The sequence below is a fragment of the Cibotium barometz genome, chromosome 47 (assembly GCF_041138505.1).
Source record: "Cibotium barometz isolate CiBa-2024 chromosome 47, ASM4113850v1, whole genome shotgun sequence".
In the NCBI taxonomy this organism is placed as follows: domain Eukaryota; kingdom Viridiplantae; phylum Streptophyta; class Polypodiopsida; order Cyatheales; family Cibotiaceae; genus Cibotium; species Cibotium barometz.
In genome coordinates, this window is record NC_141092.1 from 46,624,551 (window position 1) to 46,639,481 (window position 14,931).

Sequence of the window (14,931 nt, forward strand, 5' to 3'; positions counted from 1 at the left end):
GATCAGGAAAAACATATCTATATAACGCCTTGCTATCTCAATTACATGGAAATAATCAAGTTGCTTTGGCATGTGCATCTTCAAGAATAGCTGCATTGTTACTTTCAAATGGATGCACTACACATTCACGTTTCAAAATCCCATTGGTTTTGAATGCTTCTAGCACATGTAATATTAAAGCTAATAGCCCTTTGGCCGAGATGTTGAAGCTTGCAAGATTGATAATTTGGGATGAGGCTCCAATGATGCATAGGTATGCATATGAAGCATTGGATAGGACATCAAAAGATATAATGCAAAGTGATATAGTGTTTGGTGGCAAAATTATGCTCTTTTGGTGGTGGTGACTTTAGGCAAATATTACCTGTCGTTTTGCAAAGGGATCACGAGAGGATATTATTGATGCAATGCTGTGTTGGTCATATATTTTGAGACATGTGAATGGTTTAAAGCTCACCCAAAACATGTGGGTCATTCAGAGTGTTATGATTTTACAAAATTAGAATTTGTCAATTGGACTTTACAAATTGGGGATGGCTCTACAGACCATCCAAATAATGAATGTAGAGTGCTAATTTCACCATGAATGTTAATCCATGAGAACTCCTTGTTTGCTGAGTTTGGTAGAATGGGTGTAAAAAAATCTTCAAAGAGTGGAGGATTATGTATACTTCATTAGAGACCGTGCTATTCTTGCACCACAAAATCAACAGGTGGATGAGATTAATGAACTAACATTGGCTGCATTACCTGGTCTTGAAAGAGAATACCTTAGTGCAGATTTGGTTGTTTCTTTTAAGAGTGACATAATATTGTATGCAGTTGAGTACTTGAATAGTTTGAGTATGGGTGGTGGTTATCCTCCTCACCGCTTGCTTTTAAAATAAAGACGAATGTTCCTATCATGATCCTCCGTAATTTGGATCCTCAGTGGGGACTTTGTAACGGTACCATATTGATATATAAGCAATTTCACTCAAAGGTGATAGAAGCAGAAATTATTATAGGTACAAACATTAGAGATAGGGTCTTCATTCCAAGGAAAACATTCATTCCATCATTGCTTTAGTTGCCTTTTGACATGAGAAGGAGACAATTTCTTGTGAGGCTAGCTTTTGGTATGTCAATAAAGAAGTCCCAAGGTCAAACATTGAGTACTTTATTTGGCCACACAAGTATTCACACATGGACAGTTATATGTTGCTATGTCACGTGTTAGATCATTAGATGTAGTGAAAGTGTGTGTAAAAGATATCGTGGACCATGAAAGCAGCAACAAAGGTACAAATAAAGTCTACATAGATAATGTTGTCTATAAAGAGGTATTACAAATGGCATCTAGAATAATGTAAATGTAATGTATGACCAATAATGTAAATGTAATGTATGACCATAAGGTAGCTTACAAATGCTAGAGCCTACATTCGTAGCTATTATTGTATCAATCAAGCAAACATTCGTAGCTATTGTTTGGTATAACATAGTCATCATTATTTAACTATAATCTATTTAATTTTCATGGCTCAATTTTAGACCCTCCATCTTAGGAAGGACAAGCTACAACATCTCTAACGATTGAACTATTAGAGTGTACAAGTGTATTATGGTATAAAAATCTTCTTTTTTGGGTTTTTTTGGTGTTTTAATGCATACAAAAAAATGATATTGATATGTTTTCTTGAAACAGGGAATATCTTTATATTTTGGAACCTAGATTATTGCTAGGTTTGTATGGTCTAGACGCTTACAATGAGAGCTTTGGGCTGCTTGGAATTTACGATCTAAGATTGGAAAAGATTGCGGATCAGCTTCATGTACATGTACATGAACATGTACATGTATATGTAATGTTTGTAGGCTATGAAAAGCCTAACATGATAGATTTTTGGTGCATAGGCACTGGACAGTACAAACTTGTCTGATTTAGCGTTTACAAGTCTGTTCAAATGCTATTCGTCTCAAATGTTGATCCACCGAATGAGTTTTGTAAGGTTCTATCTTTTAGTTTTTTTTTCTTTAAAATTATATCTTTCCATAGCCAGTGTTATTGTCTTATATATATTTTTTGGATAGATGGCAATGAGGAGCACATGCTTCCAAGGAGAGAGAATCTAATCGCTCGAAGATTGTTTTAATGGTTTGCGTACGTGTGTTTGGTTATCACCACTACCCTTGGGTTGGGATGCTAGATACATATGTATGCCAATTTTGGTGCTTATTCAAAGAAAACTAAGTGTTTTGGGTGCTTTGATATTGTGGCAAGCATGGTGTGGATATATATATGTAGGTTGTTAAGTCGATGACCATGAGGCCCAAAGTAGGCTTTAAATACAAGGCTAGAATAGTCTTGCCCGTCAGAGACGAGTCATGCCACTAGTTGTAAAAATAGCTGAATAACCTGCATTAACAAATGACCAGTCCACGGCTAGCGTTGAAGAGATGGAGAAGAATAGCTGTTGAGAAAAATACAATAAAAGATGTCCCTAATAGTGCAATTTGTTGTTAATGGATGGAGAAGAAGGAGGAAATAGTCGCGGGCATGGAGAAAAGGGAAAAAACAAATTTTTAAAAAAGCTTTATCTTTTAAAGTTGTAGGATTAAGCTTTATTGTACAAGCTTCACCAAACCCGCCTATAAACGGTGCACGAAGGAGAACCCAAACAGCGCGTAGCGCGAATTGGAGGAGAAAAATAGCAACCCGCCCATGGTGGAGAAGAAGAATGAGATTAAATTAAAAATAAAGAAAATGTGAATTTCATTGCCCCGCCAAATTGATGGGAAGAGAAAATTTTAATTTGGGAATTACATAAGGAATCCACCAATGTAGTGCCGATTATTGGCAAAGGGGAGAAGAAAATTTGACAGCCCTCCATTATGCAAATTAACTACAAGGCAAGCTTAGCAATTCTGAACTGAGACCAAGGATCACCTCAATGGGTTGATTTCATTCATACGGATGGATTATGGAGATGATTAGAATTCAGGAAGGTGGTTTTGTGGTTTTCCACCTTGCTTTACCCTTTGGACAATAGATTGATGGAGATTTGTTGTCCAATGGCTAAAAACGAGTCTTCTTTCAACCATACATAACCATAAACGTATTCTTCTTTAAATTAAATTGAAAAATCACCTCTTCGTTTGTCACCTCTTTGTCCACAAGTCTTTAATCGGCTTCAAGAAGATTGCATTAATCCAAAGCTATGATATCACTATCACGGGACCTTTTGTACTTCTTGAAGAAATAATAAAAAAACTCACAAATTCATCAAAGATTAAAGCATAGACTTGCATCAAATTGACATGAAAGAGTAAAACATAGCATATACAAGAGAGATAGAACAACATCACCATCAAGACAAGATTGGGTGCAATCTCCCTCCTCATGCGTGGAGCCCCACTTTCACGACATGAGTGTTTTTTAGAATTCTTATTCAATAAATAGCCCAAGGAGCTATTAATAGTTGTGCATACAAAATTGGGCTTGCTTTTCCACTTCTTACAAAAATAGCTCAAGCACTAGAGCTTGTTCACACACTAAGTGTAAATAATCAAAACTGTTCTAGCATATGTGCTAGGAATATAGCAACGCCATGCACAAAGTGTGTATAAATAGTTTGTACAAACATTTGGCACGTGGACAACAAAAATAACTCATAAAATAACCTTGTGCACATATAATAACCTTGTGCACATTCGCACATTCCATTTATTAAGGTGATTTCTATACACATTAAATTAAGCATATTTTTCTACGATTATTATGCATCAAAAATATGATAGAATATATACCTGTAGTAGTCCTCCTGTTTGAGGAAACAACTACCCTCAGTTGTGTAGAGGAAATAGCTACAACAACATCTACTTGTAGCTATTGATGTCATAACTTGCAAGGTAAACTCAGAGGTCCGAACATGGTTCAGAGTCTGATCATGCATGGCTCAGAGGCTCTTATGGACATGGAATACCACAAATAGACTCAGATTTTCATTGACCGAGCATGGCTTAGAGGCACCAAGGCATGGCTCAGAGTCTCGGGTGAACATGAACTACAACAATAAAACTCATGTGACACCTAAATTGGTGACCATCGCACTCATCATCAAATCACAAATAATATACATAAAATAACCTAGTAACATGAAAGGATATAGATGACATAAAATTCTAATATATGATTAGCAAAATGATCTCCACCTTCATGTCACCGCTTAATCTACCATCTATACGACACCTCAATCGGTACCCTCGTATAGTGTGACACCTTAATCGGTACCCTTGCACATCTCATGTCGTATGACACCTCAATCGGTACCCTCATATGGTATGACACTTCATTCGGTACCCTTGCACATCTGGGTACCTATACTCATAGACGCAATCCACATTAGTTAAACAATTAATTAAACACATCAATTAATCCCAAACATCGTCATGAGATATGGGCAACCATAAAATCAAATTACACGTACCACAAGCACGGTTCACATGAGTGTCTTGAGATAAAATAAGAAATATAATTCCCAATAAACAAGAGTAATTCTCATATCATGCCTCTTGTTGGAGTTGCAATTGTCGTTAGTTGCGTAACGAGTCTATGTGTCCCATACCACAAAGGCACATTCCACATACACACGTAAGATGGTAAAGATATAAGACATAAATGTGTCTGGAGTAAGGATATGAAACGAATCTGATGTCCTATACTATCAGATTAATTCCACATATCACTCCTTCAGAATAGAAGTTTGAGATGGAGTGGCTAGCTTCCTTTGAAACTTAAATTCTGAAACAAATTTCCTTTGTCTTAAAAATTTACTTAAGTTACAAAATTTGAACTAATTTTAATGTTTAATATATGGTTTAGGTTATAAAAATATTATAGAAATGCTTAAAGATATATAGAACAAATGTGAAAAGTTTACAAAGAGAAGTGAATATATACATACCTCGATCATTGTGGCATGTTTGAAATTATCTGCTGACAGAAATAATTTTAACACTCCAAAGAGATGTGAATCATTATGGGTTCTATGGATAGGGAATATAAAGTGGTTGAGCATAATTCATAAGAAATAAAGTGGTTTCTATGGATAGGGAATATAAAGTGGTTGAACATAATTATCTGCTGACAGAAATAATTTTAACACTCCAAAGAGATGTGAATCATTATGGTTTCTATGGATAGGGAATATAAAGTGGTTGAACATAATTCATAAGAAACTTAACATCATAAGAACAAAAGATAAATTGATTGTTAATATAAAGATAGAAAATACTAACCTTGAGTTGAAAAGTTGTTTGAGAGGGTATGAGATTGTAAATAAACAATAGATAGAATTAACTTTTCAATATATCCAAAGTTTAAGCACAAATATAAATATGAATGACTAGTAAAAATTCTAACTATATTGATTAATAAAATGAAAAGATGAATTTAACCATTTCATGATAACTCTCTCTTATGAATCAAAATAACAAAGTTCAAGATATAAACAAGTTAATGTGAAAAGGCATTACTGGGGAAGGATAGGTCATATGTGATTTCTTAAGGTCATAAAGAAGGTCTCTAGAGTAAGGAGGATTTAGAGTGTGTACCATCTTTTAAGAAAGGAATTGTAATCATAGGTTTGGGTTAATGAAGCTCCGTGGGAATTGACATGTTCACAAGGAGGACAAGATAAGAATTTCAAGCACAAGTTGTAGAGTCTCTAATTTAGATTAGGCTGAACAAATTAAACTTGTACAAAATGTAAGGCATAATTTGATTGAATATGGAATATCACAAATAGACTTAGAGGTTCATTGACCGAGCATGGCTCATATGTACCAAGGCATGGCTCAGAGGCTTGGGTACATGAACTGCAATAATAAAACTTGTGCAACGCCTAAATTGGTGACCCTCGCACTCATCTCATCAAATCACAAATAATATACACAAAATAACCTAGCAACATAAAAGGCTATAGATGACATAAAATTCTAATACATGATTAGCAAAATGAACTCCATCTTCATGCCACCACTTAATCCACCATACATACAACACCTCAATCGTCTCGGTACCCTCGTATAGTGTGACACCTCAATCCCCTTCTAGCATATGTGCTAGGAATATAGCAACGCCATGCACAAGCATGTATAAATAGTTTGTACAAACATTTGACACGTGGCCAACAAAAATAACTCATAAAATAACCTTATGCACATTTGCACATATAATAACCTCGTGCACATTCGCACATTCTATTTATTAAGCTAATTTCTGCACACATTAAATCAAGCATATTTTTCTACGATTATTATGCATCAAAAATATGATAAAATATACAACTGTAGCATCTCATTTCCTACTCATGCTTGTCTCTCCAACTTTTCTATCTCCTTCATAAAGATAATGCACGAGCAAGAGCTAACCTCCTTCATAAAGACAATGCACGAGCAAGAGCTAACCTCCCCCTCTTATTGTGAAGATGATGTTGGTAATGGATCCTTGGGGCCTCCCTCTTTTATTTTGAATGTCTTTGATAATAGACCCTTGAATTCTCCCTTTTAGCCTAAGACATATTTGCATGTGTGTGTGTGTGTGTGTGTGTGTGTGTGTGTGTGTGTGTGTGTGAGAGAGAGAGAGAGAGAGAGAGAGAGAGAGAGAGAGAGAGAGAGAGAGAGAGAGAGATTGAAACAACACCTTCATGACATCTCATAATAGACCCTTGAATTCTCCCTTTCAATCCCAACATATATGTGTGTGTATGTGTATTTTTGAAATATCAAGTGATGTGGGGTAAATGTTTAGAGCAAGGAGGAGTGGTATGTGACCCTTAAACATTTGTAATCATTTACGTAAGTCATAAACTATGGTTCAAATGGTTAAAGGGAGCCCAAAGATTAATGAAAAGGTGCAATGACCAGCCCATGTGGAGGCTAAAAGTAGGTGCCTAGAACAATTGGGAATGGATACTTCATGGGTGCTCACTTTTAAGGGAGATGGTGCTCAAATCTAGAAAAGATTAGGGGTTGCTTAAGCAAGCTTATGGGCTATGATAAATGGCTAATGGAGATTTAGTCAAGACTATAAAAAGACACTCTATCTAATGGATGAAATATATGAGCTTTTGAGCTAAACCTCTTGCCTTATCATTATGCTTCACTTTTATCATTAACTTTTTCATTAGGGTTAATATCTTTCTTGCTTTCTATCATAGTAAGATGATTAGTTTAATCTACACACCCTAATCAAATCTAGATGCAAATCTTAAGTTGTGTGTGTGTGTGTATGAGAGAGAGAGAGAGAGAGAGAGATTAAAACAACACCTTCACGACATCTATGCACATAAGTTCAGTATTACTAATAAAAAACAAAAGGAGAGAGAGATGGTCAATTGTTGAAAGATTTTGAGTTTATTCATATATCCAATGAGAACTTTTCATACGATCTGCACTTATTGATTTATAACAAAATCATATGGTTTTAGCTTTCCATCTTTGACCTTGTTATTGACATTTTATGCAGCCCATATCCATTTCATGTGTTAGATCATTGAAAAGTCAGTGCCCATGTGCATAAATCCTCATGCCAAAGCTTTAATCATCATCTTCTTCCAATGAGTTGATTTGAGGTAGTACTTGCACCTCATCCAAAGATTGAGCCTCAACATCCTGATCTTGAAAGAGGTCCCTTTGCCAAAGATTCTCTGACCATAACTAGGACTAACGATCTCTTTGTTTTCAAAGCTTATCATTAAATCCTTAATGACATGGGGGAGCCATACACAGTTGCTTTTATCAATGACAACGAAGCTGACCATGACTGGATGAAAATTCTGGCTACACAATCGCTTTTGACAATGATGACGAAGCCAACCACGATTGGATGAAAATCCTAGCTATAATTGATACACTCCCAAATTGCAAACTCGAAACACAATTTGTGGTCACAACATCCCAGTACCTTTATGAACCCTACAAGGTCTTTGCCTTGCTTAACACCCTAAGTGTAAGCACAGCTCCCCAACACAAAACCATAACCCTTTGGTTATCGTTTTCATGAAGTACACCCTCACAAATCATTTTTCATGAAGCACTCCACCCATGTTTCTCCACACTTTGGCATTTATTTGAAAAAAAAAACTAACTACGACCTCAAATTATTTATTGAGCTTAGTATGCATTGTGTAGTTTGGACAAGGACCTTGTAAAAGAAGTAGAATTGTAACTTTGAAACACTACTTGTTGTGAACACCTACTTGTAAAAGACATTCACACTGTTTAAAACCTTAGTTAATTAACATTATCTGTTGCTGCATTGGGTGGCAATTTTGAATCTGCAATACATAAGGCGACGTGTGGTGGGCTGTGGCTATTATGCTCATTTATAATTGGCATTTTACTGCCTTAATGAAGGTGAGGGCATATGGCCTCGATAAACTATGAACTTGCCATTTATATGTTTCCTTATACTTTGAAGAGATTTTGAAAGAATGTATTGTTGTTGTGAAGCTCTTGTTGTGAGACTCACTTTCTTCAAAATTTGAACAAAGAAATTTTTAGCCCTCCCTAAATGCTCCTCATACTCACTTGTATCTTCATCAAGGCCATCAAAGCAGCCTACACTCTCTAATCCATCCCTTTATTGTTTTAAGAGCCTTTCATCTAGACAACCTGATTATTACTATATGTCTACCTGCTCCAACTAACTTAGCTCTGGATTTGGACTCCTCATTAGTGCTCTCTCTTCATTCATATTTTTCTATGCTACTTTTGCAAGTTCTCCTAAATGGATTTGCTATTCATGGGGCAAAATAATATGCTTTTTGAAAACCCTTTACTATGGGTTCTTGATACTTTCCTTGAGTGTAATATGCAAGGCCAAGCTGGCTATAAGCATTATCTTGCTCAAATATACACTCAAGTGACCTTCTTCATCCTTCTCTACATGATTTGCACATGTGGTCTTCTTTGAAGCAAACATTTTATCTTTTGTAGGTTCCATTCAGAGGTGGTTGAGAGGTTACTTACATCTTCTTCTTACTTTACAAGAACTACTCACAGCATTGGTGTACCCCATGGAAGCCATTATGCTCTTCTTAACTATGAAATTGAACTTTACTAGGATTCGATTTCTCTGCTGTGTTGGTCATCCATCAAATGCATCATCTCAGCCTCTCCAACCTCCTCAACACTTCTTACATGTTCATCAGCTTCACCTCCATCCCTGCTTGATTTGCAAAATAGTTGGCCGCCTTTTCTTTGGATTGTCTACAGGAGAATGGCACATCCTCCACACTACCTTCTTGTCATTTCCCTCTTATCACCCAAATTACAAGCAAATGAGAACTACAAATAGCACAATCTCCTCCCACGGATTTGCCCAAAAATTGAAAATTTTGCACTTCTTGAAATTTGAAAATTGAAAGCTTGTTACCTCCTTCTTTACACACCTTCCAAGGCTACTTTCTCTTGCCAAATGCACCAAAGGAAATGCCCTCCTCATAGTCCAAAATTGTGGGTAAAAAGCCAACAAAGTATATGCCGAAAGCTTAGCTTCTAGCTTCGGAAAGGAGATTAAGAAGGTGATTAGCATAAGAAAATGCTCAAAAACACACACACAACTAAGCTATGGTTATTTCTTGATCTTCTTCTCTCTCTCTCTATCACTAAAAGGAGATGTTTGCATAAGATAGAGAAGGAATGCAAGAAGCAAGAAAGTGGAAGAGAGGGAAGAAAGAAGAAGACACAACCCTTTTGATGAGTGGTGCACTTCTCCAACCACCCAAACCACCTTTTTTTGATAATTTATGATTTCAAAAATCATACAACTTGTATTTATCCTAAGGTTGCAACTTTGAGGCTTTATTTTCATAGCAATAAATGCCAAAAAAGGTTGATAAATACTTTTTTTCCAATGTAGACTCGCATCTTCTTAGCCTTTTTGGTGCCGAAATTGGAGGCTATTAGGAAGTAAACAAGAGCTACTCTTCTCTTTCTCCATAACCCACTATAGAGTGTGATGTAGGTATCCACTCAGCATAATGTTTTTTAAGTTACTAAGTTATTTATGTTGCATATTAAAAACCCTTTATAAAGTGTTTGTGAAACCCTTAGGAAGAACCTAAAGATAAGGTTTATGAGGTGAGTAGTTGCCTTGACGTAGTTGAGGCCATTAGCTTTGGATGTAAACCACAACGGCATTAAGGATTGTATATGCAATGAGAATGTTGATTTGGATAGCCATTTTTTGGAACATGTGGGTTGTTACAAGTGCTCAACTTCCACCACTATTACAAGTGGGTTGTTACAAGTGCTCTAGCTCAACTTCCACCACTATTACAAGTGGGTTGTTACAAGTGCTCTAGCTCAACTTCCACCACTATTGAGTTGTTGTTGGGCTATCTATTTACTGAAAGGTTTAATTAGAGCTTGAGCATAAATAAGTTAGAGAAATTGTGCAATTGACTTAAAGCAATTGACTTAAAGCAATTGTGCAATTGACTTAAAGCAATTGTGAAATTGACTTAGATCAAAGTTTTAATGGCAAATCTAAACTTTGAAATGTTTTATCTCAAGAGATTGATAAGAAAAACAAACCTTGGACTAATAAAAAAGACTTAGCACCATGGGTGATGATTTATATTATATTAAGAGTTCTTAATTTTTTTTTTGGTGATTTCTACTTGATGAAAGTATGTTTTACATGACAAGGTTTTTTAATTTTTTCTTAGGACATCAATTGAAGAGAAAAAAAATCTTAACTACTCTTACAAGGGAAAAGGTTTTAAAAGGTTGAAAGTGAGATTAATAATCAAGAAGCTCAATTACACAATATCTAATTCAAGCACCATGTGCTAGAAAGTTAGACCAAATAACTCTATGAATAACGTAGAATGCTAGTGGCATAGCCACACATTAAATCTATATCTTATGCCATGAAATTCACTTTATGATTGTGCATTATTAAGATGTGTAGAAATCCACAAACTCAAAAGGTCTTCTTTTAAAGAACTATTTAGTTAATTATTGAAATGTGATGCTTTCTTATGGCCACATAATACATGTAAGTAGGCTTGCACAAATATAATACCTATTTTTCAATGTTAATAACTCGTAAACATTACATTAAAATCCTTTATTTTTTACACATTGAATTTTACATGTGTAGCATAATGGGTTCAACCTCATGCAAACTTCTAGTCGTGTACAAATTTTCATAGTAGTGGTTTCATTTTCCACAAAAAAAAATGTGTAATGAACTTTATATAAAAATTATTGCAGATGTAGGATGATTAATTGATGATGGCCTGATTGTGACCCTCATTTCAATGAGATTATTTTTTTGTTTATATCAAAAAAGGAAATATAAAAAGTGATGAGCATGATGTGGCCATTCATACCATATAACATTTTAAAATTGGAGCCATGTGTAACACACTTAAACACTCTGATTGAATGATAATACTCAAACTTCTAAGTCATTATTGAAGTCAAGATCTTACCTTAGCCTTGCAAATTCACCATAGAGCTACAAGAAACTTCTTGTGTGGGTGCACTAGTAGCTCCTTCCCACTGTGTTCTCACTTCATTGTCACACTTGTGTGGGTGCACTAGTAGCTCCTTCCCACTGTGTTCTCACTTCATTGTCACACTACAATGCTCCTTTGCTAAGGGCATGTGAAGGTAGAGCTGCTTTTACCTAGATTAAGGCAAGAAGGAGATAGCCTTCACAATGGTTCTCTCTCACAAAAGGTGGATGGGGAAGAGGCTAATAAGAGGAAGAAACCTATGAACAAACCTATCTAGCAACCATCCTCATCATCAAGCATGAAAGATTTAATGAAACGCAAGCAAGAGGGTTGGGGGGGGAAGGAGAGCTCATAAAAGTTCTATTGCAAGGGAATGAATGTTTCTTGCGTAATGTCCCAAATGAATTATATACTAATGATTAGCTTTCACACTAGGGAGGACAAAACTTGGAAATTATCTCGGGCCACTAATTCTAGTGAAAGTCAAGTATGTACATGAAGTTAGTGACTTCCCTATTATGCATTAAGCACATGGTAAGGCCACTTTATAAAGTCCAACACTGTATTTCAAAAGATAGGTACATGTTCGAGCTAGTAAGATGGCAAAGTTCCTTATGGTAGGTCGGGTGGATAAAACCATGTTAACTTATAAAGTGGTTCCTAATAGTTACCACACATCCATGGTAAAGATACTATTGCTAGGTTGAGAGAGGTGTGGATGGTCTAGGGATAATATGCCATAAAGTTGGCATGTGAGGTTAAGTGGTAAATTTGAGATTGATCTGTATAGCAGAATGCAATGCATGTTATGTTAATCTTTAGGTAGCCCTAGTGTTAATGGATTATGCATTTATATGATTGTTTGAACTTGGATGAGGTATGCTCCTCTTGGGAGCACAATCCTTTATCTCCCACAAGTTTGTAACTATCTCTATCATTATGCAATACGATGGAAACATGAAACTTTGCTTATGCTGACACGCTTTCCTCCTCATTGTCATGTTCTTTCGATTTGATATTAGCAGGGCATTTGGGTTTCGCCCCATGATTTGATGCTGCATCAAGAGATCAAAACCCAATGTACGCTCCTGTCATATGTTGTTACGTGAATAGGGGCCGCTTTCTTTTCTCAGACCCATAAACAACACCATGAAAGCTACCCGGGCTGGTGTGGACATAGCCATTCTCTCATTTTGGAATATCAGGAATCCAAGCGAGTAGGAATCCCAAACTTCAGATGTGGTAACAATCGACACCGAATCCTGCAATGGCTTGACTCAAAGGACGCAACACAAATTCTCTTGGTTAGTGCATGTCGACCATTAAATTATCTCATATCACATAACTCTTTTGCTTGATGCTTTTCATGCAATTCTTTATGCACATAATGACGAGGATCTAGGCAACATAGCTTATGACTTAGATCTCGGTACTGCACCAAGCTCTCCTCATCGGCGTGCTTGGTCTTGCATCAATATGGGATATTGTATATGGGAGCCCACATTCTTGTCATTAAATGCATTTTGAATTGATGGGGGAAAAGAAGAAGAAGAAATGTGAAATTTGCTTAGAGAGGGATCATAGAACATCCGAATGCACATTGTTGCATACACCATGCTGTAAAGGGGATAAGTGCAAATATTATTGTATGGTGGATTTAGTGGCAGAGTTTTATGGTATCATTGAATCCTTAAAGAGGGCATCATCCTCTAGGAGGTTGGAGAAAGCTAGGAGCAAACTTTGTGATTTTTCAGATACTCTAGAGGATGCATATGATTATTGTGAGAGGGGTAGATGCAAGTCTTGTTCGAGTTTGAGGAGAATAGAAACATTGGAATCAGTAGTAAAGGAATTAGAGGAAGCTTATGAGAGAGTGACTCACAGTCAGATAATGATGTTGACCTTGATAGCCAAGATATTAGGATGTATATGATGAGCGTTGATGGAGGATCGGGAAGGCCAGCTGTGCCAGGAGGACTCCTCGAATGTCCCTAGTTTTGCATCTGATATATCCCATGGTTTGCCTTGTGTACAATTAATCCCATAGTGAAACAAATGGTGAATATATGTTGTGTTTGTGCCTTGTGTATCATATTGGGATTAATTGTACACAAGGCAATTAATTGGGATATGTTTACAGAAATAGGTGACGAGCAATGCGTGTGTGTCACACATAAGGGATCTTATCTATATCATATTATTTTGTATTATTATTTATGATTTGATGATGGTGCAAGGATCACCAATTTAGGTGTCGCACGAGATTTTGTTGTTGTAACATTTTCTTTTACACAACTGAGGACAGTTGCTTCCTCAAATGGGAGGATTGTTACAGGAATATATTTTATCATATTTTTGATGAATTAATGATCGAATAAAAATATGCTTGATTTAATGTGTGCAGGAATCGACTTAATGGAATGTGCGAATGTGCACAAGATTATTATATGTGAAAATGTGCACAAAGTTATTTCATGTGTAAAGGCCCATTAGCATTTATATTTGGGCTAAGGTTTTTATATGTACAAACCTTAGGGATTTTGATATGGTTAAAAATATGTAAAGCAATACCCCAAAAGTGGGAAAAGCAAGCCCAATTTGTACGGTCAACTTAGGCTATTTTTATGAATATAATTCTCTAAATACTCATGTCATGGAAGTGGAGCTACAGGGCATGGGGGGGGGAGATTACACCCAATCTTGTCTTGATGGTGATGTTATTTTATTTCTCTTGTCTTATGCTATGCTATGCTCTTTGATATGAATTTAATTCAAGTCTTTGTTTTAATTTTTAATGTATTTGTGAGTTTTTAATTATTTCTTCAAGAAGTACAAAAGGGTCCCGTGACATATGATGAGTATCTTTGGCTCTATTTATGGTGATCCAGTTCTTCATGCGGGTGTGAAGACTCACATTGAGTCTACTACACATGATCCAGATTTGAAGGCTCTATCATTTGAGTCTATTATGCATGATGGTGATGATCACATTTATATGATCTTATTTGATGATTCTCCAAATTCACATGATATTGATCTTCATGTTGATCATGTTAATGATGTAGTGATTATGCAATTTTTAATTTCTCTTGATCATCATGTTGTTGATGATGTTTTGCATGATGATGTTGTTTCTTATGATATTATTCTTGATGATGCTATGGTGATCCATGATTATATTCATGATATTTCAATGCATGATGGGATCCATGTTGATGGATTTTTCCATGTGATGGAGGGTTTATCCCATTCTTTTATGAGGTATGGTGGGGCCGATTTGCCTATCCATGCAAAAGTGGGTCTATAGATATTTACCAAGAGATATATTCATCTTGTTGCCTATGATGGGTAACAAGGCATGCGGTTATTCATGGAGATTTTTCTATACTCTTACATATGATGGTTATTTCAGGAA